We start from the raw sequence: 25022 nt of genomic DNA, 5'->3' as shown, positions 1-25022 counted from the left end.
GGATCCATTGAAATGCATTACAACACAAAAAAAGAGCAAGAGTCCAGTAGTGAAGAAGTGAGCTATGGCTCACGAAAACTTATACTCTATCACAAATGTTGTCTTATAGGTGCTACTGGACTCTTGCTTTTTTCTACTGCTACAGATAAACAGGGCTACCCATCTTGATCTATCAACACAGGCCCCAGAGTGCAAGGACAGTCCCTGGGAGAAGAATCAGTGGTCTGGGACTGGAATGACAGTGGGTGTGGAATGACAGGGGGTGTCATTCTAGTCCCAGAGCCCTGACCCTATTCCCAGGAGCAGTCGTTCCACTCTTTGACTTGTCATTCCAGTCCCTGAGCACAGGTTCTGTTCCTAGAGGCTGTCATTCCACTCTGGGGCTGTCATTCCAGTCCAAGAACACTTCTAGTACTCCCAGGGGCTGTCATTCCAGTCCCAGAGCACTGAGCATATTCCAAGGACTGACATTCCACTCTGAAACCTGTCCTTCTGGTCCCAGAGCACAAACTCTATAGCTAGGGACAGTCATTGCACTCTGGGGGCTGTCATTCCACTCCTGGAGTATTCTATCTGGTCCCAGAGACTTTTATGGAAAATCCATTCTGCATTTTCTTTGCAACTTTTTTTGTGTTGTGATGCATTTCAATGAAGCCCAGGGAAGTAAATTGGCATCCCTGGCCCCCATTATCTCAAATGGGCCTTCAAGCCTCTCCTATTATTTCCATTGGGCAGTCCTCCTGTCATTCCTTTTAGTATATGGTGGCGGGGTGGGGGGTGGGAGGGAGCAAGGGGTAGAAAAGGTCAGACGGGAGCTCGCTGCTCCCCAGCCAGCTAGAGTCTCTCTTCCTTGCTCCACGTGGAAGCTTCACCCAAGGCTTAAATTGAGAGAGAGAGAGAGAGGAGGAGGAGGGGGGAAATGGCAGAGAGAGAAATGTCCCCGCTGATTCTGTAGGTCCTTCCCGCTTTCTCCTTCCCCTTCCCCTTTACTTTCTTCTGTCATTATTCCGTCTCATCCTCCCCCTCAGTCCCCCAAAAGAAACATCACTTTTCCTCCGCTCCTTTCCAGTTTGTGAGTCAACAGACAGGAGATAGAGGGGAATTCTTTGTGTGCGTGCGTCCTCCTAGCCCTCCCGCTCAGTTGCTCTGCAGTGTGCGCCCCCACCCCTGGCGCCCCCTCTGGCGCCTCTGCGCTTGAGGCAATTGCCCGACTTGCCTCCATTGACGCGACGCCCCTGCCTTTTCTTCAAACTCAGTTGCCATCACCTTTCTACCCGATTCACATGTCTTCCAGAAGTTTATAAGGAATGCTAGGCAACTTCCAAATGTTTGAGATCTCACTATACATCATAAAGTGTAGAATCTCTTCCACAGCTTGTTTTTTAAAAAAAGTATTGGGATTTTTCTACAAACATGATGATTACCTCAGGTTTCTTAAAACACTTCTCCTTTCTATACATGGACCCATTCTGCAGATGTTTAGATCTGCACGGGAAGGAATATGTTCAAGTTATTCTGGAAAGTGCCTTGAGAATATTTTCTTAAGAGACAGAGGCCGATTCCACACTACCTTAGCTCCCGCTTTTCTTGTGCAATGACTGCTCCATCTGTTATTGCGCGTTCTTCGCTCGTTTGTCCACATCACCCTTTGAATAGCGCTTCTCCTGCGCAATCCGTTGATCACATCCCCTTTCAAAAAGATGGGTAAAGGGGCGGGAAAAACCTGAACGGCCCCGCGTTTTTTTTTTTTTTAAAAAAGGACAAATTGACGCCATATCAACGAGTAAGCATCCTGGTTCAATGGTACAACAACACCATTAATATAATATATATTAAAAAATCACCCGAGACACTTACGATGAGCATTCGGAACATCACAGCCTGCATGCTGGTTGAAATCATCCGGGAATGGGTGAGCGGTCACGATCACCTACAGCAGCATCCCACAGCAGAGCTTCATTTTGTCTTTGGAAAATTGACATCTGTGCCTAACTCGTCGGCACAGTCCGTGTCAGGCATAACATGAGCCATGATTTCAGTATCATGTGGATGCCCCCCCCCAAAAAATATAAATTGAATTAACATATTAAATTGTTCCTCTGATATTTGAGGTCTGCCCGCTTTTTTAAAATGAGATTAATATGATGAGATGTCACCATATCGACACGGTACTCTTTTATTTTTTTAAAAAAGGGGCGGGGACAAAGGCGGAGAATTACTCCTTAATTGGGAGGCAGGTCAAGAGAGGCTCAGAATTCAACGGAGGGCAGTTATTCATCAAAAGATAACCCGCGGCGAAAGTGCAATGGGCTGTGGCGATGCCATGCTGAATTAATGACGGCTTCGGAGACGATGCGTGTGAACAGATGAAGGAATGGCACTGCGGAAGCGAAAAACTGCCGCGAGAACGATGGTAGTGTGGATTCAGCCAGACTTGAAACATAAAAATAAATGCAGAAACAGATTTAAGTTCCATGAATCAATGGAGTGTGGGAAATAGCTATGTGGATGTGCTTTCAAGTCTAGGTTTGTATCCTACTGCAATTGTGGCAATGGGCATTTCTTTCACTCTTCTGAGAAATGCCACTGCCATTAAAAAAAATGTTCTTGATTAACGTTTCATTGAAAGTGTACAAACAATGTTTGTGTACCTTCTATTTTTATTGGTTCTATGGGGCATAGGAAGCAAACTTTCACACAATTTTCAGTTAAGAAAGAATTTTTCTTTTAAAAACCTTTTTAACAATTAATAAAATACAACTATTTTTTAAGACTAAACTTGTAAGTGCAACCATACAGAAACTTTAAATCAACAATGTCTTTGAAAAGGTAAAACACTTCAACATTCCATGAGGTGGTGAGTCCTTTTTCACTAATTCGAAGCAACTGTAGCCCAGGCTTCTGTCCTCTTGTTGAGGAATTACAGCCCTGCAAAAATAACACAACCCAAGTAACACCAACCAAACACAATACTCAAACACCACTTTAAGTCATATTGTTTACATACGACATTTGATTACCGTATTCAAAGTGATAAGAGCATATAAATTATTATTACGCTCCCCAGGAACCAGCCTCCTCCTCAGCAGCCTGCCTCTAGCTACTGACTCCACCTTACTGGGCTAAACCAATTACCTCATGGGGGTTACACTTGCTCATCCCTCAGATGTGTGTGTATATGTGCATGTGTGTGAGGACAGTGCTTCTAGTAGTGAGGTGATAGATCTTCAGTGTTTTGTATATTTCCTTCCCGTGGCTAACAGAAGCAAAATTATGCAAAATGAGAACATCTATGCAAATACGCTTAGTTTGCATGATGCTAAAAAGTTTTGTACAACATGTGAAAGTTTGCTTCAACAGAGAGTTTTTGGCTTTTCTCCTCCATGGCTGTACCCAAGACCAAATTCAGCTGCTAAAGATGTTTTTACTTCAGTGGCTTCTCTCCTGGGGAAATAACTGATATAGGGCAATATCTACTGTCTTTCCTAAAGTGTCCAGCTTACAGGTTCAAGATAATCTCATGGAGAAATGCAGTGACCATAGGTAAACAAACTGCAACCCATTTTTGGCATGCTGTTAACAAGAGGAAACCTGATGCACAGGAAATGTTGCCAAGCAACCCAGTTCTGGAGTCCTTTCTTGAACTTTCTGCTGTTTTTACAGATGGCTTGATCCCACAAATAAGCTAAACAAGGGTATTATTGCCCTCCCCATCAGAGAAGCCCCTGTGGTGGGGCACAAGGGGAAGACAATCTCGATCATCTCTTTCAAGGAGTCATTGTCTGCCCTTATATGGAACAGTTGCAGAGCTGGCTGAAAGCTATGAGGAAAGTAAGGAGAGCAAGAAGCAGTATTTACTCTTTTAGAGCATATCATGCTTTTGATATGGCTGAGCATCTCATGGGAAATTGACACTACCTAGACCATCTAGCACAGGAAATAGAACAATTTTAATTATGCCCTGTCATTAGACTTACTATTTGCCTGCTTATGGCGGGAAAACTCCTAGGGATTCAATGTGTTGTCAGCTGCTGCTCTGAGCAGCAATGGGAGAAAAATGAAGGAGGAAAAAAGGCTCTGGTCTAGCTGCCTAGTTGCAGGCCCCATGGTAGCTCTAGGAATCGCCATAGAGTTTTATCATGAAGTTGTGGAGACTCCTAGAACTACCAGGGTCACTTCCAAGTTGTACCCCGCATCCCAACAAGCTTCTGCTGAGCTTGTTAAAATTAGCTTTTCTAAAAAACAACTTAGCTGTCTGGCTACGTTCTGTAGGTTCTGGTATATGTTAGGAATAGGCAGGGTTTTTTTCTGGGAAAAGAGGTGGTGGAACTCAGTGGTGGAACTCAGGACTACACAATGATGTAACTTTGGGTCAGCTGGAACAAGGGGGGAGTTTTTTAAAGTTTAAATCATCCTCAGTGAAAATGGTCACATGGCCGGTGGCCCTGCCCCCTGATCTCTAATCTAAACTCAGTTCCTGCTTGACAACCCAGATGGGGAAATAACTGAAATAGCAGCTAAGGGCCAAGCTACACATGACGAATGACACTTGAACAGCAAGTGTATTTCTCCCTGTTCACTTGCCCTCCACTCAATCCACTTGCCGTTCAAGTGTCATTCGTCATGTGTAGCTTGGCCCTAAGTTTCTCTACAGTGCCATGGCTATACGCCATGACAAGTAATATTCTGTACTGGTTTTGCTGCACTGTTGCCCTGCTCCTATCTGTATTTTAATCTCATTTTGTATGGAGTCTCTGTATTTAAAAATTTTATATTTTATATATGCCAATAAAGGCTTGCTTGACTAGACTAATCTAAACTCCCCTCTGTATGGAGATCAGGGGGCGGGGCCACCGGCCATGTGGCCATTTTCAAGAGGTGTTGGAACTCGTTCCACTGCGTTCCGGCTGAAAAAAAGCCTTGGGAATAGGATTCACAGCCTCCAGGTGGTAGCTGGAGATCTCCTGGAATTGCAACTGATATCCAGGCAACAAGGATCTGTTCCCCTGGAGAAAATGGCTGCTTTGAAGGGTGAACTCTATGGCATTATACCCCACTGAGGCCCCTCCCCTCCCCAAACCCCACCTTCTCCTGGCTCCACGCCCCCAAATCTCCAGGAATTTCCCAACCAGGACCTGGCAACCCAATTTAGGAATGATCTTGAGTCTGATTAAAGAGTGAATGAAGAGAGTTTATTCAGGAGCTACAACTTTGACAGAAAGGAGAGAAACAGAAGAGATACTGACTACCTCAGTAAAAAGGGAGGAGGGACTTCTGGGAAGAAGCAGGAAGTAGCCTAAGAATACCAATTGGACAGAAGCGAAGAGGAAAGCAGGATCCCACTCTGCCATCTATCTGTCTATCTAACTGTCAGGTATTCTGTCTTCTGCCTTCTCTGTACACAAGACATATTTCCAACACATCCAACTTTTCCCTTGCCCAAGATCGTAAACTTCAGAATTATATGGTCATTACTACCCAGGGTGCCCTCTACTTTCACACCATCAACCAGTTTGTTCCTGTTGGTGAGAATCAGGTTGAAGACAGCAGACCCGCCTTTTGTCTTCTTCTCCACTTTCTAGACAATGCAGTTGTCAGCAAGACAAGTCATGAATTTATTAGACCTCCAATTTTTTGCAGAGTTTGACTTCCAAAAGTTATCAGGGCAACTGAAATCTCTGTGCCCATTATGTCCTTGCTCTTTGAAAATTTTGTAATCTGGTCTAGGAGAGTATCATCCAAGGCGCCTGTCTGGCCTGGTGATCTATAGCAGACCCCCACCATAATAACATTATTAATTCTTCTCCTTTTATTTTTACCCAGAGGCTCTCAACTGACCATCCAGGCTTAGATTCAGGTATTTCCTCACATATATATATATATATATATATATTATCAATCTAAAATACTACTCCTCACCCTTTCCTTATTCCTTTTAAGCAAGTTGTAATCTTCAGTCATAATATTTCAGTTGTGCATCTCATCCCATCAAGTTTCAGTAATGCCTATAAGGTCATATAATTCCCTTCCTGTTTTAAGACTTCAAGTTCATCTTGTTCATTTCCCATACTGTGCATGTTAGTTTAGAGACATTGGAATTTGTGGTTTTTGTGCCCGGAGTGCTTCATATTTGTCCTTACCAGCAAAATAATGGGACTCTGCTGCAGCACAGTGGTTGTGGTTTGGTCTGCGAATCAGCATTCTGCTGGTTCAAATCCCACTACTGCCATGAACTCAGTAGGTGGCCTTGGATAAGCCACTCCTCTCAGCCCCAGCTCCCTGGCTGTGTTGTGGGGATAATAACAACACTAATTTGTTCACTGCTCTGGCTGGGGCAATAATCTGTCTAGAAGAGCAGTATATAAGCACAGTTATTATTAGTAGGGATGGGCACGATCCAAAAAAAATTGCCGATCCAGCTGATCGTGAATTGGCACCGGTGATGATCCCAACTAAATGATCTACACCGATCATCTCCCATTCCCGATCTGTGGATCGTGGATCGTGGAGGCCAAAGCGGGGCGCGCTGCTATTCCCAGCTATGTGGGAAGGTAGGTGTTGGCGGCGGCCACTGGGCCCGGTGGGCACGGGGAGACGGCGACGAGCCATCTCCCCTCAGGGGGCAGGGGGTCTGGCCACTCGTCAGCGGCACCCCCCATGTGCCCGCCCGCTAGGCCGTCTGTGTTTGGCCGTCAGAGCTGCCTATCAGGGTTTGCAGGGATGAGATTGGAGTGCCCATAGCTACAGAACACCCCCTTCCCCCTCCCTCCCCTGGCTGTCTTCTCCCAAGTGGTGACTGCTTTGCTGCTCCATGGTTGGAAGGAAGCCTTGCTGATCAAGGAAAGCTGGGCTTCCATTCGGGTTTCCAGGGCGACAGAAGGAGGGGAAACACAGCTCAGGCATTCCCCTGGCTCCGTTGCCTCGAGAATAGATTACTGGAGCCTGAGTGTCTGGCTTCCCGATCTGAGCACGATCCAGCCCCGATCCAGCCCCCTCCCGATCGCTGGATCGTTGGCCGTGGCCGATCACGATCCGCTGATTCATGATCATGCGATCGCCATTATCGTGGATTTTTTTGGATCGTAATGCGGATCGTGCCCATCTCTAATTAATAGTATATGCTGCTCCCCACTTAGTGTTCTTATCACCAGTAATTGGTATCATACTAGTTTGTGGGTTTTGTCTCCATCCCTCACAGGATTTAGTTAAAAACCTTCCTTATCAAATTTATAAGGCTCCTGCTAAACGTTTCTTCATATGGTACTAGTATGATTTCTTCACACATTGTTAATATATCTAAATATAACAACTTGTTTTTGCAGGAAAATGGTTATGTGGAAGTTAATTGTCCAGAATTCTTCAGCAGGGTGTTTGCTGTATGCCTGTGATTTTGCTGTGAATTGTTAATGTTTCAAATATTTGTGGCATTACACCAACTAGTTGAGGAACACTATCATCTCTGTCTTACCGTAACACCTTTTTGTACCTGTTTTGCTCAATGAAATTTTGGGAAGATGTACAGTACCTAGTTAATTTATTCTGTATCATGATATTTTTATATAAATAACAAATTTGGATGTTTCAGTATAAAGGGAAAGGATCAGAAGGAACACGTGCAAAAAAAATTCTAGGTAAATAAAACTTCCCTTATCGGCACATTTTGGGCAACATCCTTATACTTGGACATCAGATGGGATGGAAAATGTTGCTTTGTATGTTCCTTGTCTTTCTCATCAGGCTGTACTCATCGTATCCCTGGTAAATTTATTTACCATTTCGTGCCTCAGTAGAGTACGCCCAGCACGGTGGGAGAGTTGCAGAGAACTGTTAATTGGCATTCCTGGAATCTTTGTTGCTGTGCAGGTATTTCTGTTGATTACAACACAGACTGCTGGCAGGCAGTCTGTGTCCTTGTCTGCTGGCAGGCACCAGCAGCTGCTGTCCAGAAGCCTCCCCACCATCACTGCCTTACTGCCCAGATTCTTTTCCAGTCCTGGTGAGTCCTCTTGCCCCCTTTCCTCTCTATTTTTATTCTTCTGGAAGGTGAAAGGGGACAGCCATTCTGCATTCTCAGTACTAGACAAGCACAAGGAAATCTGCAATATTAAGGGCAGCTTTCCTCTTTCTAGCTCAGTCAGTTCCACTGAGGGCCAAGCTACACATGACGAATGACACTTGAATGGCAAGTGTATTTCTCCCTGTTCACTTGCCCTCCACTCAATCCACTTGCCGTTCAAGTGTCATTCGTCATGTGTAGCTTGGCCCTTAGTCATACATCATAGCAGTTCTTAGACATGCGTTTCTGCTTTACAGATATGATGTCTAATGGTCTGAACTCCAATTATGAACGGTTTCCCATTTGCAAGGGCCTGTACTAAAAGCAAAGCCAAATTACTGGGGCAAAGATAGCAAATTACCAAATGGATGAAACCAGCCAAAGAAAAATTCAGATTGGTAGGAAATAGAACTGAAACAAATCAGCTCTCATAACATCTCCTCTGAGAGTTGAACTGACAATATTTGACAGATGAAATTCAATTTAGATCAAATTCCCATGGCAACTTTACCATGCAGCTATGTTTATTTTTATTAAGCGACCTTTCTGGCCTTCCATTGATTTCTGAGGAACTTGGTAGTTTAAAGAAACTCATGGTAGCTAGTGATCAGATAAAAGGAATCAGCCCTTCTTTGCTTGGTAGAACTTGGAATGTCACCTGCATCTTTCAGTGCGCATCATCTCTAGCAAAGATGTCATTGACTACTGTTGATCTCATGCAAGAAAGGGCCCATAAAGAGGTCAGTGAAATAGTTTATTCGCCCTTAAAGGGGAATCATTTCTGGGATGTTCAGTGCAATTTTTCCTACACATTGACAGTGTCCACTTTGACGGAGCCCCTGAACCCGCTCAGTGTGATCTGGGAAATACCTTTAACATGCATGGACACAGACCCTGCCTTCTTGAAAAACAATATAGAGATATAAAATGATTAAAAACAGTAAGCAGTGATTTGGCTCATCTGCATGATTAGTTGAAGTCACTAGGCTTATTCACTCTTAGTTCTTTCCTACTTGTTTAGTGCCTTGATAACTGCTATACAGCTCTGTGCTCCACCCCAGCTTCTTAGCAACAGATAGCCATTGTCCATTGTCAATGAGTCCAGCCAAGCAGGAAACATGGAATCATAAGGTCCTCTCTCTGAAATCTAGCCGGATCTGGTTTTGAATAAGAAAGCAGAGCTGCAATAGAGTTGATTTCCTCCGTTTCCTCTGAGAAAGTTATTTTCACCATAAATCAGCCTAACTAAGCTTGTGTTATTCGTTGGTGGGCATTTATGTAAGCTTTCTCTTGTTTTTGTTACATTTTGTACTTGATTGTTGATATTATTACATTTTGTACTTGATGATATTATTTTTCCACAATTTATAAAGAGCAGACCTCAAAATCTGCCTATGGATCTTTGTTAATACACTCCCTAAAATATATTGATTTCTTGTGGCGAAAGAAGCCCCCACATTTCCAAGGATGTAACGAAAGGTACAGCATCACACACATTCACGTGTGTGCATGCTCACACACATAAAGTTTGTGTTTTACTGAATTTTAGCCATCCTTTGCTTTATGGCAGCTTTGCAGCAATTTGTATCACTATGTGTGGGTAGAGACAGATTGCTTTTTAAGCTAGTTTATTACATCCTGTACTCAGGAGTATACTAGGTCCCAAAATCAGTCTGTCCATGGATACGTAGTTATTTATTTGTATCACTCAGAAAGTTTCTTTGCTTCATAGTTCTCCAGAGAGGCAGCATACACATTTTCTAAATAAAGAAATAAATAAACGTCTGTGGTTGTGTTCCTCTCACAACACAATTGGTAGTGAGAGCATAAGAGCAGCTGTGCCTCATCCTCTTGTTCTCCTTCAGCACTGGTATTCAGAAGGTCTTTGAACATGTAGGTTATTGAACCAGTTTCTAATTCATGCCAGCACTCCACTAATGGTAATGAAAGCGTGTATGTTTTTTCTAGGATATAAATCCTCCCGGCTGTTTCCTGCTTCTGATGTATTTTAAGAGATTTTCATTGTTATGTCTTTATGTATGTATGTAAATACGCTCCTCGTCTTCACTTTTACTTCACCTTATCGTCACCTTACGTTTGTTTTGCCAGACACTGTGCTCCTTCTCTTTCACCTAATATGGACAAGATTTAAAAGAAGAATTCTCGCCTTTTAGAGTTTCCTTGACTTTCCTTGTTAACCATGCCAGCGTCTTTGTAGATTCCTTGGAACTTTTCCTAGTCTGCATATACATTCTATCCTCTCTCTCAGTATTGCAGATTTAAATCATTTCCAAGCATCCCAAAAGTTTTTGGGCTATTGGACTCTATGCCCTCTTTGACATAAATAGCCACCCCAAAAAACATTCTTTCCAGGCCTTGCTATATGTAATTTCTGTTCAGAGGTAGCCATACCCCCCTGATTTTCATCATATTACTAGGTTTCTGGAATTCCCAGTATATCTATGTTTTCATATAACATCAAGCCCTCCAGCTGTCCCATCTTAACGCAGAGGCATTTGTGTATAAACACCTATACTTTGTTTCCTTTTCTAAGCACCTTTGGCATGCACACACATCTCCCTGTAACTCTTAGCTCTCCTTAAACAGCTGTTATTTCAAACTTCCTTGCACAGTCTCACTTTTAAGGTCTAGCGTATCCTCATTTAGATGAGCCAGATTTCTAGTTAAGTGAATCACTGTTTATTGGCTGGAACAGAAGAGAGGGGAGGCAAATTTCAAAATTTAACGTGAAGAAATCACAAACACTTTGAACCAGTCTGAAATGCAATGAGGAGCAATGAAACAGTCCCTGTTAGAAGCAATAACATTATATAGATCGATGTATCCACCCACAGCTAATCCAAGCAGAATTCACCCTTTGAATGGTGCACAGTGTCCTCAAGGAAAGGAAGAAGAGAGAGACGGGGGAAGGGAAGTGTTGCAGAACACCAGGGAGAGACTCAGTCAGGATGGCAGGACCAAATAAAGGAAGAAAACATCTGGTATAGAGCAAACCAGGGAAGGGAGTAGAGGCACAGGAGTGCTAAGTGGGGCTTCGGGATCTGGAGGAGCCATGTGGGGCAGACAGACTAGGCGGGGCTGAAGAGAAAAAGAGGAAGAGAGAGACAGAGAAAGAGACAGAAACAGAGAGAGACAGTATATAGCCGAAACAAACCAAAGGAACGGGGTGGGGGTGGGGGACATTGCTAGCTAGAAGATCGAGCTCTGGAACAGAGAAAGGGGGAAGAGCCAGTGGAGGGAGGGAGTCACGGGAGACATATGTATTGTCAAGAGTCATAGTGGTAGAGGCGAGTCCTGACTAGGATGAGAACTAAACATAAAATGAAGTGAGCCCTCTCAATTCATGCCCTTCTCTGTTAGTGGAAGGAACAAAGTTGCTGCCCCTTGGGTCACGCTGGGGGAATGACAATAGGGGCAGAAGATGAAATTTATCCTTGCCAACTGAGTGCTTACTTCATGTACTATCTTGGACATCCACTGAATAGACTGAGAGCCAAGCTACAAGTGATGCCTGACACAGGTTGAACACTTGTCAGCTTCCCTCAAGTTTTGATGGGAACTGTAGGCATTCTGGTCTTGCAGCTTGGCTCTCCGACTGCTGTCCAATGGACTTTTCAACTGTCACTTGTCCAACATTCCACCAAGCTGCCTACATTTCCCATCAAAACTTGAGGGAAGCTGACAAGTGTCCAACCTGTGTCAGGCGTCACTTGTAGCTTGGCTCTGAGAGGAAGGCTGTTGTCTTGCAAGCACTAATTGCCCATTTGGTTTTGACTGTGGGGGGGGGCGGTCTCATGAAGTCACAAGACAAGTCCTGAGTGGAGAGGTGTCACATTTGCCCCGGGAACTTGAATGCTTCATTTTGAGAAGATGTTTTATTGTTAGCATGTTCTTCATCATGATTGTCTGGTTTGATTTAAGATGGAGTTTGGTTTCAGAGTCCTTAGGGATCTGGGAGTAAAAGGTGATTCATCCCAAGCGAGATGCTCTTGAGCTCCCCCAAATACATTTAATTTAAAAGCTACTCTGTGACCTTTCTGATATTAGAGCTTGTTCAGATATTAACTACTACAACTTTTTGAGACAACTTGCCTCCTATGGAGGATCTTATACTGTGGTGAGAACTGCGAGGATATAGATGATGGCCTTTTCTGTTAAAGAATGCCCTTCCTTTTGGTCCATTCCCAACACAATTTCTGTTGCTAGGTAAAAACATTCTTGTTTCTGAAGATATTTGTGGGCGGTGGTTGATCATGGATCATTGCAAGTAATTTTATGCTGCTGTGTTGCTTTTATTACCGCTTTTATGGCTAGGCTTTCATTGCAATTTTAGATGTTTATTCCCCCTTAAAATATTCTATATGATGCTTTGAGCAGTCCTAGAGAGTGCAAATGTGACACATAAATGCTGTACATAAAATCAATAAATGAGCTCAAGGAAACATGTTAGAATTTTGGCCACTGTAACAGCTGTGAACTTTAAATTGTGTATACTGTTAAATACATTGTGCCAAATTTGAATTATTTTAAGGTTTTTTGTACCATAATGCAATCTTGCTTAAAGACATTGGGTTGGATAGCCATTTCTTTTGCTCAGTCTTGCTCAGTTCACGTCTCTACCACAGCCTGCATCCGCTTTTGTCTATGCCCCTCACAGGGTGTTTTGTTGTGGGGATAATAGTAACATACTTTGTAAACTGCTCTGAGTGGGCATTAAGTTGTCATGAAGGGCGGTATATAAATCGAATGTTGTTGTTGTTATTATGATGATGATGATGGAGGTCTCCAGCCCATTAATTGAGTATGGAACATGTGGAATCCAGTGCAGATAGTGGTGGTTGGCTTTGGCCCTAAGCATTTTCTTTACAAGCAGAGGATACAATATTGACACGGACTCAACTTCTCTCTGGCATGCTGACTGGCTTATTGCTCAACAAGCATTAATAAGAAGGCAAAGCACATCATGCATTGATTCTAGGAATAGTGTCTTAAGCTCGGCAGGCTTCCTCACTACGAATGAGTGGCAGGACATTTGACAGAAGTGTGTTAATGCTCCTTTATGTTAATGCACCTTTAATTGCTCTTCTAATAGCTGTGGCGGGATGGGCAATTTGCTTGTAAGTGTGAAATCTCTGTGTTGTGATTGGTTATGTGTATGAAAAAGAAGCTGTTAAGTTTTGGATAGAGAAGCAAAAGGAACTGATGTAGAATAACAGTGAAGCAAATGATGTTCCTGGCTGAAAATCTAGTTTCTGCCAGGAACTAAAGTGTGAACTGGGCACTTCTCATTAATGTCCAGTTGAACAGAGGTTTACTTTGCAGGATGTCTGAGCATGGTAGAAGAAAAGTGGTGTGCACTGCTGCCCCACCATGCAAATTGACTTGTCTCAAGGTAAGTAAGAAGTAGGGCTAGCACTAGGGTTGACAGTCTCCTGGTGGGGGCTCTCTTGCCTCTCACCTGGCCAGGAAAGGGGGAGCTGGGAATGGTAAAGTGTGCTCCTGCATGCTCCGGAACATCCCCATAGAATCATAGAATCATAGAGTTGGAAGGGGCCATACAGACCATCTAGTCCAACCCCCTGCCCAGTGCAGGATCAGCCTAAAGCATCTCTGACAAATATTCATCCAGCTTCTTCTTGAAAACTGCCAGTGAGGGGGAGCTCACCACCTCCCTAGGCAGCTGATTCCACTTGTGAACTACTCTGACCGTGAAAAAGTTTTTCCTAATATCCAGCCGGTACCTTTGTGCATGTAATTTAAGCCCATTGCTTCGGGTCCTACCCTCTGCCGCCAACTGGAACAGCTCCTTGCCCTCCTCCAAATGACAGCCTTTCAAATATTTAAAGAGAGCAATCATGTCCCCCCTCAACCTCCTCTTCTCCAAACTAAGCATTCCCAAGGCCCTCAGCCTTTCCTCGTAGAGCTCAGTCTCCAGACCCCTGTTCATTCTCGTCGCTCTCCTCTGCACCCTCTCGATTTTGTCCACATCCTTTTTGAAGTGAGGCCTCCAGAACTGCACACAATACTCCAGGTGTGGCCTGACCAAGGCAGTATAGAGAGGGGCTATGACCTCCTGCGATTTCGACGCTATGGACCCTTTGATACAACCCAAGATTGAATTAGCCTTTTTTGCCACCGCATCACACTGACTGCTCCTATTTAGTTTACAGTCCACTCTTACCCCAAGATCCCTTTCACATATACTACTGCCCAGAAGTGTATCCCCCATCCAGTATTTGTGCTTCCCATTTTTGTGGCCCAGATGTAATACTGTGCACTTGTCTTTGTTGAATTGCATCCTATTCACAGCTGCCCACTTCTCCAGAGGATTCATGTCTTGTTGAATTTTAATTCTATCTTCTTGGGTGTTTGCTACCTTTCCCAATTTGGTCATGCATTTGCATCCGGTGTAGAGATGCAGCAGGCAGCAAGGTCAGCTGGCGAGGCCCAGCCATGTCTGCCACCATTAGAGCCTTGGCAGGGGGCCACTCTGGCACCAGCCCCTGCGTTCAGCACAGAGCAATGGCCTCACTATTCCCTGGTCTAATGCAGCACCATCTGTGGGTTCAAGACGGCAAGCCTTCCTTGATGGGTGGGCATTTGTTTTACCTGGGACTCAACGCACTTGAACGTGCTCCCTGCTTGTTGTGCTGGGAACGGCATCGTTTCTGGAACAATGCAAAAGCTGGGGACCAACTCAGTAAATATTGGCCCCTAACACTGAGCAGCCCACCACCACCCAGTCTTGCAGTTTAGACCCCAGGAGACCTGGCAACCCTAGCTAACCCAGTTGTAGAAGACCTGCCTGAGTCAGGCAGATCCCTGCCAGCAAAGAGCACTGTGCATCCTCCCATAGGTCTCAGAGGGAAGGGGACTTCCTGTCAGGGTCATGGCCCCTGCCATACTCAGGGGTTTGGGGTTCACTGGTATGCTGCAAGCCTGATCCTCTTTGGGCTTCTTTGAGAGTGTTATTAGGATCTTTGATAAACTTTGAGAAGAAGCTCTGGACTGCAGAGAAGGCAGTTATCAATGTTACCAGGACAGTTATCTCAGTTGCCAAGGAGACGAAGAGGATCCAACTTTGTTTACTTTTCTTTTTCTTCCTGCATCTTATTCAAAATGAACTTAGAGCTTAGTTTCAGGGGGAGTAGCATGGGCAGTAGTAAAGTGGGTAGTGCCTGAAGGGGTGGGTAGTGCCTGAAGAACTTAAGGCTTAACAGAGGGAGGGGCAGCCATTCCTATCAAGAAAGTCTTTCGGTACTGAACTCTTGGATTATTAAAGCTTTAACTTATGTATCTTTGGATTCATGCAGTAAAGTTATTTGAGATCTAAGCTGGCAGTCTCTGACACTTCCTTTACTCACACTTGACCCTGCTCCATTCAACCTGAGGAGGACGAGGTGGCTTGTCCTCCTTGGGTGACTTCCTTTTGCCTTATGAAGAGCCTTTCCAGTCCTGAGACCAGCCCCTTTGGTAGCTTCACCCCTCGAGAACTCCAATGAGAGCCGGGCACTTCCTGTGGGAAGCTGTCACCACCACTTCTTTTCACTTGCGACACTTCTTCTTGTTTCTCCACCCCTGGCTTCAGGCCATCTCGCAGATAATTGTCAGATTGTGGGCTGTTGTCCAGTAGTAGGCTTAACATTTGCTCACTTATATACAGTGCACTTATAAACTACTCTTCTAGACAGATTAGTGCCCCACTCAGAGTGGTGAACAAAACTCCAGTTGCTCTCCCATCCCCACAGCACAGCTGGGGAACTGGTAATTTTCTCTGTTGCCTGCCACTGCTCCAAGCAGTGTTCCAAGAAAAAAAAAATTAAGGCTCTGTCCTAGTAACTAGCATGTCACTTCTGGGGTACAAACCAAAAGCAACCATGGGAGCACTAGGAATTGCTGGAAACTCCATAGTAAAACTATAGAGTTTTAGCATAGAGTTCTGCAGTTCCCAGAGCTACTTATTTTATTTGACAACAGATGAAAGAAAGCCTGGATAGATTTTTACTTGTTGAGTTATAATATTTCAGTCTGATCTGTCTTTTACTTCTTAATAATCACTTTGTCTTTGTTTTGTAATACTACAATTTTAGATAACAACTTTTAAGGCGGCTACTGAAGTTTGCCAAATGGCTCTAGAATAAGCAGCAGGAATCTCAAAAATTACCTAGGAGTTTGTGTGCACCCATGATGATTTTGATGCTCTTTTTCAAACAGCAGGCACTTTAACTATGTCACAAATAGGTTTCGAAATAGATTTTGATTTCAAATTTGGCCTAGGGGATTGTTGCTGTTTGAGAAATTGAAATCTGTAGAAAGCCCCTGTGAATGCCTGGAATGATTCACACGGTGCTTTGGAGCCTGACATCAGCAATTCTAGGAAACCAATTCACTACACTTTACACAAGCATAGCCCAGTGTCAATGGTACCATCATCCCTTTCCACAGTTCCAGTTTGAGAAGCTATCTACCACTGCCATATATATATCCAGCTGAAGACAGACAGCATAACGTTAATGTTTAAACTTAGTGCTTTGGCACATCTGCATCTCATTAAACATCATTTCCCCATATCCTGGACTGGATAATGTTACTCTTTGGCTACTGCTGCTGTAATCTTCCTCCTATAGTATCATAAGTCTTTCTTTTTCATGGTCCTCATGTCCTGCTGCACTTTGGTAAGTGTTCAGTTTACTTTGAAGTGAGCGTGAGCTACATTTGTATGTAATGGGAAAGGAGAATATGACTGATAAGTACCCTGGAAGTATGTTTCTGCAAAGAACAGCATGCATTCAAACGACAGAGATTTTGGAAACATCCCGGAACAGCGTATTTTCAGTGTTGCATGTCAGTTATGATTCCATCCTCACATTTCACTACCAAATCATCATCATCATCATCATCATCATCATCATCATCATCATCATCATCATCATCATCATCATCATCATCATTTTCTTCTTCTTCTGCTCCTCCTCCTCCTCCTTCAGCCCTACAAATGCCATACAGCTCTCAAAACATTAAAAATTATAATGAAAAAGAACAGAATGCAGATTCTCGTTCCATAAAAACAAATTTAAAACTCTGACAAAGTACTAGAGTTTACTCGTTATTGAAACACGCTTTTAGCTCACTGTTTTTTAGTTCCCAGTGCATAGAGACCATATATGTTACATATTTGACTTATTAAATGTATACCCTATCTTTCTGGAACTCAGGATAGCTTTCATAGAACTCCCAGTTGCTCTCCCATCCAGGCATCCATGCCTTTCTTCATTTCAGCAGCTGACCTTTGTGCCTTTCATCCATACCTGGGACCCAGCCATAAGCTGATGTAGAGCTAGTTCATACATTCACAAATGTAAGGATTTGGTTTTGTTACCTTTGGTAACAAAATTTGGGATCCCAAAATCTGGGTTTGCCTTTGGATCCGTTTCACAAAAGAATGGATCTTCTAGATCCAAGTCAATCCCCTCTGTCCCCTTAAACTGAACACTGTTAAGCACATTGTAATTTAATTCTGCTGTTGATATAATCTATTCCCTTTTCTCTGATGCTTCTTCTCTTTGCTGTCTCTCCCTTGAAGTATCATGTAGCATATACTTATTTCTTTACAGTAAAATCCTAAGAAGAGTTACTCCAGTCTATGCCCATTGAAGTCAATGGGCTTAGACTGGAGTAACTCTGTTTAGGATTGCACTGCTTGTGTTGTTGTAAGAAAGAGGGCTTCTTTTGGTTCCCCCAAAGGCTATCTGTGGATCATGGGACCCAAACGGACCGAAGCCACATGGGAGAGGGTTAAGTAGAGAGGAGAATTTGGCAAGATTGCCCATCCACACTCTTCTGCCTACCAAACCTCTAGTAGAATCTCACTCATTGTTTGAATCTTGTCACTAATTTCTATTTTATGGTCAGCAAAAGCTAATGTGATTGGCTATATATCCAAAGTTATTTTTATCTTTGTGTATCTTTTTGCCATGCATTGCTGAAATGTTTCCAATGACCTAAAACTTTGGTCAGACAACCTTCTTAAGTCCCAAACAAACAAGCAAAATCCAGCAATGTTGCAAGTCCTTGGCTTTCACTCTAGGGAATATTCACACCAAAATGGTTTTTGACCAGGAATCCCATTCGTTACCTCCTGAGAAGTTTCAGGGTCCCATGAGTTGATATGACCTGTTCACAAGAAGACAAATTCTGAATGAAATCCTGGGGAAGTCACACTCAAATTGTATCTTACAAAGTTTCCACAATAGATTATTTTAAAACCGTATGGTGGGATATTTGAATGGACCTTTGGAGAAGTTTCTTAACCTACCTGTCAAAATTCCTGTTTCCAAACTGCTTTTCCATGTACAGGGGGAAATATTAAGTTCCTATATTTTGCATTCCTTGAGTGAATTAACAGAGGAGAGGATTTTTGAGCCAAATATGTCAGAAAGGTCAGAGCCTCTTGGCCCTAAACAACTAAGCTTTAAAAAACAACAACCACAGAATAAAGGCACACAGACCTCAGCCTAAATCCCCAGAGAACAAGGGAAGAATTACTGATAGGCATTCTTGAACTTGTTTGTCAGTCCATGCTAGAATAGAACGGAACTCAGTCTGTAAACATACACTGTGTTGCAGAGAAATATATTTCATAGAAGTGTTACTGCATATTGAGGGTTACTATACAGCAAATCCAAGTCCTTTCATGATAAAAGCGACATCTCAGATCACATCCAGAGTTCCCACCACTATATTTCCAAGTAGAGATGAATTTAGGCATCTGGAGAATGTTCGGGGGTTGTTTTGGTGCACTTTGAATTAGACATAGATGTTTCTGTTCTGTTCAGGAAGCCAATGGATCTGAAGTTCTTCTGCTATCTGGTGGCTATAACTTGAAATGCCTCCTTTTTTGCAGGCTAACGACTGATGATTGCCCTTCTCAGTGACTCCACGTCAGTTTTGGACATCAGAACTGATTAGTGATTACTATCCAGTTATGTAAGCTTGAGTGTGATCCAGTCCTGAATGTTCAGGCTGGTAACATCATGTTGCTACAAAAAGCGCAAAATGTATCCAAGGAAATAAAAGCTATGCTGAACTGAAGCACAGTAGTAATGAAAAGAGTAAGGTAGGAAGTCTCTGGTTTGTATCTTACCTTTGCACCGAATTAATTAGATGGTCTTTTCTCAGCCCACCTCTTAAACATGGGAATAATAATTAGCGGTGCAACAAATATGCACTTGCATTTTGTTCATTAATAATCCTGTGATGAAATACATAGTCAAGCTATTCTTTATTCGTTTCAATTGGTTTCAATGGGGAAAATATTTCTAGGTCTATCTAACTGTTTTGCTCTGATCCAATTGGGATAAAGTTTTTGAGGACTGTTGCCCTCACTTATGGGGTTATTCCTGCTAACAGGAACATGGGAATGAAGTCCCCATTTTATAAACATCTTGCTTTATAGAGCAGGAACAGGGAGGCATTAGAAGAGCAAGATTCTGGCCCAGTAGCACCTTAAAACTAACATAGCACTCACAGATACTTCCATCCGGAATCTAAACCACACTCTCGCATGCATGCTTAACCACTGTAAAACAACAGCAATGCAAAGTTTTGTAATGGGGAGCATATTCATTCTGGTTAAGCTCAAGCATCCACCAGTTGGGTTCATCTTTTAATGTAGCTCAGTGATACAGCCCCTGCTCAAGGCCCCAAGTTCGATCCCAGGCACCTCCTGTTAAAAGGACCCAATAGTAGGCGATATGAAAGACACCAGTCAGAGCAGTCAATATTGACAGACCAACGGTCTGACTCAGTATAAGGCAGTTCAGGGGAAAGATGCTGCTCGGAAGACGAGCATCTGCTTGCATGCAGAAGGTCCAAGGATCACTTGAAAGAACCAGGCAGTCAGTGATGTGAAAGACCCCTGCTTGAGAACCTGGGTAGCCATTGCTGGGCTGCTTCCATACACATTGGATAATGCACTTTCAATGCTCTTTAGTGATCCTTTGGAACTGGGTTTTCGTGTGTGAAACACAAAATCCACTTCTAAAGGATAACTAAAGTGCATTGAAAGTGCATTATTCAATGTGTGTGGAAATGGCCAAGGTCTGATTAGACAATACTGACCTTGATAGACCAATGGTTTGGTTCGGTATAAGGCAGCTTCGTGTCTTTATGTGTGAATGCAGTTTCACATGTTCAGTTCTCAAAGAAATGCTGCTGACTATGCAGATACAAAAAGCAAGCAGTGCAACTTTTCCACCCGTCATTTAAAGGATGCCTCTGGCTGGGAATGGACACAGAGGGGACAGTTGCATGGGCAATTCCATGTTTCCCAGTTCAAGGACACTTCAAGGACACAGTTTCACAGTTCAAGGACACTTCAATAACCTTGATCATGACTCTGGAGGATTTGCACTTTACTACGGAAAATTTAGTGTTTTTACTGGGCAAAAGCACCTTCAGATGGCAATGATCCGTCCCAGTAAAATAAGTAGCCGCTGCACAGATGCAAAAGTGCTCCAGTTGACCTTCAACAGCAGCTACCAAGGCAGTCCAATCAGGAGGTCACCTTACATGCAATTGATAGAATTCAGCAAGGTAAGTGTCTCTGGCAGTCATGTTTGTTTCAAAGTTCACAACGAGTCTAATTAATGCACAGTTTCTTGGTGTGATGATACTCAATAAAGGCATAGAAGTGGTAGTATTCCATAAGTTTATGGGATCCAAAGAACACTTCCTAGCAGAGCACTAATGGGTGAAAATAGCCATTTATGACATTTTTATCCCACCCTTTCTTCAAGGACTGTACATGGTTCCATCCTATTTTACATAGTTCTTTCTCCCTTTCACTGTATCCTCTCAACAAAACTAGGTAAGGTACACTGAGATAGAATGACTGACCCAAGGCCAGCCAACACGCATCTGAGCTGCTACAGTACCCTGGCTGTGTATTGGAAGGAAACATGTCAGTGTAATCCTCTTTGGTGCTGACTTCATTGTGAATAGGTCAATGGGACTGTCTATCAGCCCCCTTTTCTGCTGTCTCCCTCCCTCTCCTTCCTGCTGCCGGCCTTGTGCCTCGTGGAACTGAAACTGTGTCAGGGAAGCACCAGAACACAGAGGATTAGGGGCCTTGCCTCATTATATCTGCATGTGATTAATTTTCAGATTGAAATTATTTATAGTTAGATTTAAGAACGGAGTGCGTTTGGTTCAGATTTTGATTGGTTTCTGTCCACTGCCCACGCCTAATAGTCTTGGCCTATTTTACAAGGTTGATGCAGGGATTACCGAGGTTAGGACAATCAGCACCCCATCGAGCATTTGGCTGCCGAGGCCGTTCAGAATCCGAAGTGAATGGCATGTCCAGGGGCCCCAAGTGGTGAACTGAATGATGCTTAGAGCAGCATGGTGGGGTTTGAATGATTTGTACGTATGATTAAGAGGCATGCGACGCAGCAACCTTGCTGAAGCTACAGCTGAAGCCTGCAGAAGGAACCACCAGGGACTCTTTGTTTGCTCGTTTGGATTTGCCAGTGGGAAGGCGAGAGACAAATAACCCTAATAAATACATTCCTAGGACTCAAAATTTTATGAAACAATTAAATGTAAATTAAAGATGCTTAAGAGTAACTGATTATTTACCTTGATTCACCACACATGACTCATGTCAGCTCTGGATTTTGAGTGTGGCCACTCATGGTTTTGTCCTGCATGAATGGGGCACTCCTAAGAAAAGTTACACCCTTCTAAGACTTCAATAGATGTAGAAGGAAGGGGCAGCAGGTCTCCTATAGTAGTAGACCTCCTGGCATTGCCCCCTTGTTTCCTACTGCCACTTCACATACCAGCAGCAGAAAAATGGGGGGACTGGCTCGCTGGTGTTGCACCAATGTGCAACGTCATTTTTGGTGCAAAACTGGAAGTAATGTCATCACATCAGAGAAATGCTTTAGTATTTGCCCAAAACTTTATGGTTTTGAGCGAATTGTAGAATGTCTCACTGATGTTATATGCCAGCAAAATGCCAGTGAGCTTTTCCCTGGTCCCACAGTTTCTTTTGTCAGGTTGCCAGCTGCATCTTGCAATCCTATTAGGAGATAAATCTACTTTGGATTACACTGTAACTGTTGATCTTGAATGAGCTGTTGTGGACTTTAAAAAAACATTAATAGATGATGGGCCTGATATTTCAACTGCCTGCACTGCGGAGGAGAGCAATCCTAGGGACAACTAGAGATTCTTGAATGTTCACTGGCTTGGCATTCTCTTTTCCCAGTTATTACTGTGACTCCTTAAGGCATTGCTCAGCTGCCCACAAGGGGCTGAACCCTCTTCATTGGTCTACTCCTTATGTGCGGCATGGTACAGACCTGCGTCATACCATACTACACATGAGAAGTGGCCTGACAAACAGATTCCATCCCCTCAGAAACTCCTCCATGCCTCCCTCAACAGATCCAGTGCCATAGCAGGGAAGGGCTGAGTGGAGGGGCTTGTGGAGCAGCAACAGAGAAGAAGGATGCTCTTGGGGGGGTCTGCCAAGCAGTGGCTGCGGGGGTGGCGGAGGAAATGCATGGTCACAACGGGACCTGCTAAACAATTGTGGCCCCAGAAGAAGGAAAGCTATGAGGGTGTTGGCAGGGAGGGGAGGCAGTGAGAGGCTCTCCATTCCTTCCCGTATCCTGCTGCTCCAACCACTTGGCAGGTCCTCTCTGTACCCCATGCCACCACACCTCAAAGCTGATTGCGGTGAGGCAGAAAGTTGTGAGCCTCAGAATGTGGGTGTTGCAAAGTCTGAGGCCTCCTGACCACACATTTCCATTGTTTTTCAATTAGTCCCAAAGTGCCTTGCACAAGAGGAAATGTTCTACAGTGAAAGACTGCTTCTGCAGTGCTCAGAGAGAAGCATGCACAGAGCAATGGTGTAGTGTCCAGGCCTCAATCTTCCTAGAAGTGGGCTTTCCTGCCATAGCTTAACATTATTGCTTTTACATACTGGTTCCTGGACTTCCAGCCCTCATTTCACCAGTTGAACTAAAAGCCAAATTGGAACCCTAAGGATTTTTAAAATTTACACTATATATAGTCTGTCTTTCTCATTGAGATTCAAGGCGGCTTACACAGTGAGAGTCAATACAGTCAATTTCAATGTCATTTCAATAAACAAATGCAAATTTACAAAGATTTAAAACTAGCATGGCAAAGTCCTTAAGGATGGTAGTGAGATGTTTTCTCCTCGGTTAGACTCACAGCCATTGGCCATTGACTTTGCATGTTATTGATACTGCAAGAATAAGCCTTACTCCAAGTTCTGTATTTGCAGGGGTGATCTGATCAGAATCTTTGCTTGGAAGAAACCCAAGGTTAATGAGTTCCTGTTCTGTAGTCACATGGTATCAGATGAATATGAGCAATTGTCCCCTGAAGCTCTTGTAGCTGCTTCAACAAGTGCATAGTGAAGAGTTGTGGCAAGGTGGCTTCCGTATCCCTGTGCGACTGCACCCCTTCTACGTTATCAAGGTCAACAAGGGCTATAAATGGAATAAATAAATAAATAAGATATTGTTACACTGGAGCCAAAGTAGAATGTGTAGAGCCTTTTGTAAGCTTCAGGGCATTGGCCAAGTCTTCATGTCCATTTACACCAAGGTCAGGGCTTTTTTGCTGGGAAAAGAGGTGGTGGAACTCAGTGGGTTGCCCTCAGAGAAAATGGTCACATGGCTGGTGGCCCCGCCCCCGATCTCCAGACAGAGGGGAGTTTAGATTGCCCCCCATGCCACTCCAGCGGTGCTGAGGGCAATCTAAACTTCCCTCTGTCTGGAGATCAGGGGGCGGGGCCACCAGCCATGTGACCATTTTCAAGAGGTTCCGGAACTCTGTTCCACCGTGTTCCAGCTGAAAAAAAGCCCTGACCAAGGTGCAGAACAAGGAGCATGTCGCTGAGATACTACACAGGGATAAATTCAAATTATCTAGTCATCAAAAGATTCACATCTTTAAGAACCCGGATTTCACCACATTCAGTGCTGACAAATTTGAGGAAATGGTGGCTGAAAAGCATTTCATCCCTAATGGATGTGGAGTAAAATACATCCCTAGCAGGGGTTCCATGATGCATGATGCAGGGAGCATGAGTGCCTGGAGCGCCCTTAGGCTTCCCTGATCAGCTGTTGCCTTGACGGAAATTTAATAAAAAGTACTGCTAGTCTAAAAAGAGATAGTACTGAGAACAATAAAGAAGCCCAGTGGCTCCTTAAAGACTAACAGCATTCATTCCAACATACCAAGTCTGCAAATGTTGTCAGTGGCTATAAATGATTCAGCCATGTTCAAGGTATAAACTGCATTCTTGGGATTCTGTGTTTATCCTCTTTTAAGTAGGACAGATGTGTTTGAAAAAGTCTTTAAGGATGTACCATGGGAGGTCACACGGATTCAAGGCACCGGGCTTCATCTTTCCCATGCACTTTTTGTCGCACCTCCCAGCACAACCACAAGAAAGAAGCACATCTGTTCTTCTGCCCTGATGTGTTTTATCTCCAAGCATCTTAAAAGCTTTTGCTTCCTCTGGGTGGATTCCCAGGATCGGCTGCACCTGAATCTTATTAAGAAGAGAGTCATAGAAGTTCTCATTTAAAAGAGGCTGGGGAAATCTCTGTTATTTGTCACTTCCTCTTCCAGGATATTACTACTGTTTTGAAGAGCAATCTTTATGTATATGTTTGTGTGTGCCAGTACAACACTGAGCAGAGTTGTACGCTTCTAAATCCACTGACCTCGACGGACTTGGAAGGGTGTAACTGCTTTGGATTGCATTATGCACATGTGTCTATGGAACATATTCTTGAATTTCCAGGACTTTCTCTGAAAATGTGGGTAGGATGGAAAACAGATCCAGCTGCTGAAATTAACATGGATCTTTGAGTGCAAGGCAACGATAAGGCAG

General features: G+C 43.6%; 1 pseudogene; it reads left to right on the top strand.

Annotated features, from left to right (window-relative positions):
* The first annotated feature begins 20347 nt into the window (after positions 1 to 20347).
* On the top strand, positions 20348 to 24239 carry LOC129334516 (60S ribosomal protein L10-like; annotated as a pseudogene).
* The last annotated feature ends 783 nt before the right edge of the window (positions 24240 to 25022 follow it).

The sequence above is a fragment of the Eublepharis macularius genome, chromosome 8 (genome assembly GCF_028583425.1).
Source record: "Eublepharis macularius isolate TG4126 chromosome 8, MPM_Emac_v1.0, whole genome shotgun sequence".
Lineage (NCBI taxonomy): Eukaryota > Metazoa > Chordata > Lepidosauria > Squamata > Eublepharidae > Eublepharis > Eublepharis macularius.
The sequence above is the reverse complement of the archived record's forward strand: the minus strand, read 5'-3'. Positions and strand labels throughout refer to the sequence as shown.